This window comes from Diaphorina citri, unplaced genomic scaffold (assembly GCF_000475195.1).
Source record: "Diaphorina citri unplaced genomic scaffold, Diaci psyllid genome assembly version 1.1 scaffold2456, whole genome shotgun sequence".
In the NCBI taxonomy this organism is placed as follows: domain Eukaryota; kingdom Metazoa; phylum Arthropoda; class Insecta; order Hemiptera; family Psyllidae; genus Diaphorina; species Diaphorina citri.
Window position 1 is genome coordinate 11,625 of NW_007379878.1, and position 6,652 is coordinate 18,276.

The window sequence follows — 6,652 nt, forward strand, 5'->3', positions numbered from 1 at the left end:
TCGGTCTCGCAGATTTTGGGTGAATTTCCTATTAGTCTCGGAGATTTCCTTGAATATTTCTTCATTTGTTGGATGGTGCACCATTCCGTGGGTTTGGAAAGCGTGGTTGACCTCATCCCACAGTTCGTTTAACTTGAGAGGCAGATAGTTTTCAATGAGTAGCAGCGTAACTTTGTCTTGGGCATCCAGATGGGCACCAATTTTGTACTGATCTTTGAGAATCTCACCTACCGTTTCATGGTGGTTTAGTTGCTTGACGAGGGCGTAGATTTTGGTCCGCACGTTGAATCGAACGTCCAGGACGCACGGACTGCTGTCGATAGCCATTTGGTCCATTTGGTCCCGCTGTCGTTCCCCCATCAGAGGCTTCTCGATGTCCCCAATTATTCCTTGGTCATTGCGGACGACTCTTTCGGCGCATTCGACTTGACGCCAAATTTGGCACAACTTTGAGAGTAAACTTCTCCCGGTGGCTTTTTCTCGCCATGTCAGCCTTGGTCCATTTGGTCCCGCTGTCGTTCCCCCATCAGAGGCTTCTCGATGTCCCCAATTATTCCTTGGTCATTGCGGATGACTCTTTCGGCGCATTCGACTTGACGCCAAATTTGGCACAACTTTGAGAGTAAACTTCTCCCGGTGGCTTTTTCTCGCCATGTCAGCAAGAATGGAATTGTGGATTGGTGTTCAGAAAGTTCTATCAGAACTCGTAGAACGACTCCGTTGAGTTTGCTTTCATCGTTTTGAAGGAGATCCATCAAACCATAGACCCCGCCTTCTTCGGTGAATTTTTCTCGTGAGTTTGGATTCTGAAGGATGGATTTCAGTAGGAGCACGACAGCACTGATGAGTATCTGTTTGTCGACTGTTAGGTTGAAGGTGTTTTCAATGTGTATTGTTTTCACGCAGCTTTTAAATATGTCCTTCATAGCTTCATAATGAGCGTCTTGTGCTTGAACATTGTCGTCAACCAATCCAATCATGCCGAGAATGGCGTGAACCAAAGCGGTTTTGTCAATCACTAAAGCATCCTCGTGCAAAATATTATCAAACAAAGAGATCAAAAGTGGCAGAACACCATTTCCTCTGAGGAATTTTGAAGGAGATCCATCAAACCATAGACCCCGCCTTCTTCGGTGAATTTTTCTCGTGTGTTTGGATTCTGAAGGATGGATTTCAGTAGGAGCACGACAGCACTGATGAGTATCTGTTTGTCGACTGTTAGGTTGAACGTGTTTTCAATGTGTATTGTTTTCACGCAGCTTTTAAATATGTCCTTCATAGCTTCATAATGAGCGTCTTGTGCTTCAAAATTGTCTTCAACCAATCCAATCATGCCGAGAATGGCGTGAACCAAGGCGGTTTTGTCAATCACCAAAGCATCCTCGTGCAAAATATTATCAAACAAAGAGATCAAAAGTGGCAGAACACCATTTCCTCTGAGGAAAACTAGTATGTTATTGTCTTTCATGTTGACAACAAAGGCTAATGTTTTCAAAACCTCAACCAAGATTTCCCCTTTGTACGACTTTTTCACGAACTTCCTAAGAATCTTCAGCAACTTTTTGCCGTTGTTCGCCGGTAGGAATTCTTCCTTCAAGTGAGGAATGAAATGTCTGCCCAACATGAAACTAAATTTGAGAAAATCTCTGTCGTTGTTCATTTGAGGAACACATTGACGGGCAAGGTGGAGTTTTTCTTCTTCAGAAAGACTCGTAGGTGACCGCAGTATGTACAGTTGGGACAGCAGTAACATTCTCGCAAACATTTTGTCTTCATCTGTCACTTTTCCGCTCAACTGTGGACAGGCCTCATTTCGTCGAGGAAAGGGTTCAGTGAAGATCATTTCACATTCATTTGAGGAACACATTGACGGGCAAGGTGGAGTTTTTCTTCTTCAGAAAGACTCGTAGGTGACCCAAGTATGTACAGTTGGGACAGCAGTAACATTCTCGCGAACATTTTGTCTTCATCTGTCACTTTTCCGCTCAACTGTGGACAGGCCTCATCCAGTATGTACAGTTGGGACAGCAGTAACATTCTCGCGAACATTTTGTCTTCATCTGTCACTTTTCCGCTCAACTGTGGACAGGCCTCATTTCGTCGAGGAAAGGGTTCAGTGAAGATCATTTCACGAGAAAACCCGAATCGGTTGAAAGCTTCCAGGATACCCTTGTCCAAAAACAAAACTTGTAAGTTCACCAAGGTGGACATGAGCTTATTCCTGATATTTTTCGTGAAAAGGAAATCGTTCACGTTGCTCGCTCTATCAATCATTTTCTTCAACTTATAAACGGCCTCACTGGAGATGTGAATGTCGAGGTCCAGTTTAACTCGATCATAAATCGACATCAGTTCGAATAACAGCTCACAGCTGAAGTCCACCAGCTTCCTGTATTTCTGCTGAAGAGGAACCAAATCCTCGCGATTCACAAGAACATTACTTGGATGGTCTGGAGACATCCGGCGTATGATTAAGAGAGAGAGAGAATGAAAAAGAGGAGAGCGAAAGAGAGAGAGAGAGAGAAAGTAAGAGAGAGAGAGAGAGAGAGAGAGAGAGAGAGAAAGTTGGAGGCAGTCGGAAAGAGAATAAGAAATATAGGTAGGTACAGATAAATACGGAAAAGATAGGAGGGAGAGAGAAGGAGAGGGAAAAGAAAGAGAGAGAGAGAGAGAGAGAGAGGGAGAGAGAAAGAGAAATGGCAGCCGTACTAATAATACCTGGGGCCGTATAGTAAAAAGTTCATTTGTTATTTTCATAAACCCGGAGAGAGAAAAAAAAAGTTTTGTACGTAAAAATGAGAGAGTGTGGGAGGGAGAAAAAACGAAGAGGAGGGAGAAAAAATGAAGAGTAGGGAGAAAAAATGAACCGAAGGAGAGGGGAGGAAAAAGATATAAGGGGAAGGAGGAGAGAAAGAGAGGGGGAAGGAAGACGTGAAGGGAGAAAGGGGAGGGAGAATTTATTTGTAAAAACAAAAAGCTAGATTCCCTCCCATTATATTATTCTCGTAATCCTCTCTCTATTCTTTTGCTCTCCCTCCTTCCTTCCTTTTTTTTTCCTCTATTTTTCCCTCTTCATCCCTCTCTATTTCTCTCTCTCTTTCTCCGTTTCTCTTCCTCGCCCTCTCTTTATCTCTCTCTCTCTCTCTCTCATGACTAGGTATACCCTCTACGAGCGTACAGATTTTCGTTCTCCCTTTGAGGACTTTTTGTTCCTGTCATTTTTTTATTTTTTATCCAGACTGAGAGACGAGGAGAGAGATAGAGCTAGAGAGAAATGGAGAAAGAGAGCACTAGAGAGCTAGAGAGAGGAGGAGACAGAGGATAGGAATAACCTTTTGTTATCGGAGTTGTGGGAAATAGAGAGTGAGTAGAGAGAGAGAGAGATAGAAACATGGAGGGAAAGAAAGGGAAGGAAAGAAGGGAATAATATCTACTGTCGATAAAGGAGAGGGAGAGGGAGGAAGAGAGAAAGAAGGGAAGGGAGGGAGAGAAAGAGATATCTATATTTTGTCTAGACTAGGCATTCTAGCTAGACAATGATACGTTCTCGTCCAAAATAAATTGAAAATCGGGAGAGGAGATGGCATTTTGAAAAGAGGGTGGGAGAGGGAGGGTGAAAGAGAGAAGGGGGAAGGGAGAGGGAGAAATAGAGAAACAGGGTCATACCGAAAATAATCGACAGAATGGAAGTGAGGGGGAGAAAACGGCCCAAGACTGAGAAAAAAGGGGGAAAGATTGTGTGAACCAAGACTTGAGTGAGAAGAACGTATCAGGACATGAGCTAATTGAGGTACAAAACACTAAAGGACTGAATGGAAGGGACATGTTTTTCGAAAGGAACAATGTACTCGTTACTCTGAATTCTCGAGCGGACCCTGTTTTTACTCTAGAACTAGAAACCTACCGAACCCTGTATTGCCCTAGAAAACCTACACGCTTAATTACGAGAACGAAATAGGGACACGTTTTGCAAACCCTAGAACTAGAAACCTACCGAACCCTGTATTGCCCTAGAAAACCTACACGCTTAATTACGAGAACGAAATAGGGACACGTTTTGTAAAGAGGGTAAAATGGACAACAATTCGTAGGAAAGGATTCCGGACAAATTATGTGGAACTAGACTACCAGAGGACAAATTAGGGCCCTCCTCAGGGGGGCTCCATCTGGTCCCATTTGGGCCTGGACTCCGCTCCATCTGGTCCCATTTGGGCCTGGACTCCGCAAGGGGACCCGAAGTCAGCAGTTCTGGTAAAGAGGTTTGATACAAGGAACTGTCACTGGTAAGGTCTCTTATTGTCCCAAAAAAGGGAAAACAGCCTTTCCAAAGACGAACCTTTTCTGTTTAGGATAAAATCCCCCCCGGGCGGGAATCGCAGATCACACCTAGTACGTACCCTAACGAAATTTTTAGTATTTGTTGGCCAGCGTCCTCAGAGGGGCTCTTTCTGGTCCCATTTGGGCCTGGACTCCGCTCCATCTGGTCCCATTTGGGCCTGGACTCCGCTCCATCTGGTCCCATTTGGGCCTGGACTCCTCAAGGGGACCCGAAGTCAGCAGTTCTGGTAAAGAGGTTTGATACAAGGAACTGTAACTGCTAAGGTCTCTTATTGTCCCCCCCAAAAAAAAGGGAAGACAGGATAGGAGAAAGCCAGCCTTTCCGAGAACGAACCTTTCCTGTTTAGGATAAAATCCCCCCCGGGCGGGAATCGCAGATCACACCTAGTACGTACCCTAACGAAATTTTTAGTATTTGTTGGCCTTACGATAATATAACGTACATACTTTTTTTTAGTAAGGCCAACAATTACCCAACCATCGATGTTGTTATTCTTATTATGTTGTGACTGCTCCAAAAGGGTCCATTTTTGGAGTTCGGGTCCTGTAAACTGCCCCTGGGACAAATAATACAGTGGACATTTATGAGGGAGAACTACCTTACCTTTTTAGTCCGTCCTTCCTTTATTATTACAATAGTAATAAAAAGGTATAAGGGACGGACTATTGTATTCGCTTCGGTGTCTGTGGTGGATTTTTTTGGGGAAAGATAAATCAGAAATAAGTCATAACAAACTTACCACTGACCCCAAATATATTTGTTCCCATTTGGGATCAGCGGGCGCAAATGAGTGTTTATTTGTAACGGTCAGTATTTACATGAATTACACTTACTTTATCGCGGACACTCGTTGCTATGTTGAAAGCCCACACGAGGTAGGTAAGATAATAAGCCCACAAGAGGTACGGGGGACCTTGGGAGTTACAGATCCCTCTATCCAACCTGTTGGAAAAAAATTGTTTATATTTCATTCACCATACATGTTTCGCCAGTCACGGAATTTTCAGTGGTAATCAATAAAAGCCAAATGTTTTCATCTCCCCCTTTGATTTTTCAGTTCTTGTACCAAGTATTTTAACCCCCATATTCCTGCTGGTTTGATTGTAGTTTTGTTTTTGTATAGTTTTGTATCGTAGATCGGTTACTTTTAGTACCTAAGTGTAAGTGCCCAGGATATATTGTATTTTCGTGTCCAGAAATTACACAAACAAATTTAAAATAACAGAAAAAAGAAACAGAAAGTGGTACCGTGTGCCGTGGAAACCATTTAATACCGAATACTTAATCGGCGAAACTTTCTACCACCAGAAATGCATCAAGCACGAGATTGAAAGATAAGTCAGCACAATACTTCAAGATAATACAGAACAATATTTTCATTCAAGTCAGCACAATAGTTCAATGCAAATTACCTCATTTCAGTAATAATCAGTACAAGATTTCACGGTGAATCAGCGAAATATTTGATGGCAAATGAGGACAATGTTTCAATACAAGTCAGCGCAAGATTTTAAGGTAAATCAGCATGACATTTCAAGGAAAATGGGAAAAATATTTCAATCCTAATCAAAATATTTGAAGGTGAACCAACACAGGATTTCAATAAAAAGGTTTGTTCTCGGAACGGCTGGCTTTTCCCACCCTGTTCTCCTTCTCTCTTCGATTTCGGAGGGTTAAGAATTCTGTTGTTACAATTCCTTCTATTCAACATTAAAAAAAAAAAAAAAAAAAAAATGGTATTCCAAACAAATATAGACTTACCTCGAAAATTCACTCCCTACACCGAAATCGATTTCGATATTTTCGATAGCATGCCATATCGATAGCACAAATAATCGAAAATTCACACTCCCCATTCCGGTCCCTATTCCAGAGCAACACAAACACAGAGGTTTTATTATTGTTATAAACACACAGGAGTTTCCCAATCCCGATAATATTGTCGTTACTTTGGTTTGGGAAGTCCCAGAAGAATCGGTTAGGTACGACAGGTTTTCAGAGAAAGAGAGATAAAAAGGGGAAAAAGGGGGGAATAAAAAATACCTCCTCGAAACAAAAAGTACCTTCTGCTTACTCGAGTCGCGGGGCGTTTGGGGATTTCGTAGGGGAAAGGGAATTTAGAGGAGAGAAAAGGGGGATGTAGTGAAGGGATGAGGGGAATTTTGGAGGGAGGAAAGGGAATTTTTGGAGGGAAATATGGGGGGAAAAGATCGATTGGGAATGTTGTGGAGTACAGGTATATGGAAGCATTCCTATGTTTCGTGAGAGCGAAATGACATTTCTACCACCAATAACGTAGTGGAAAAAAAAAAA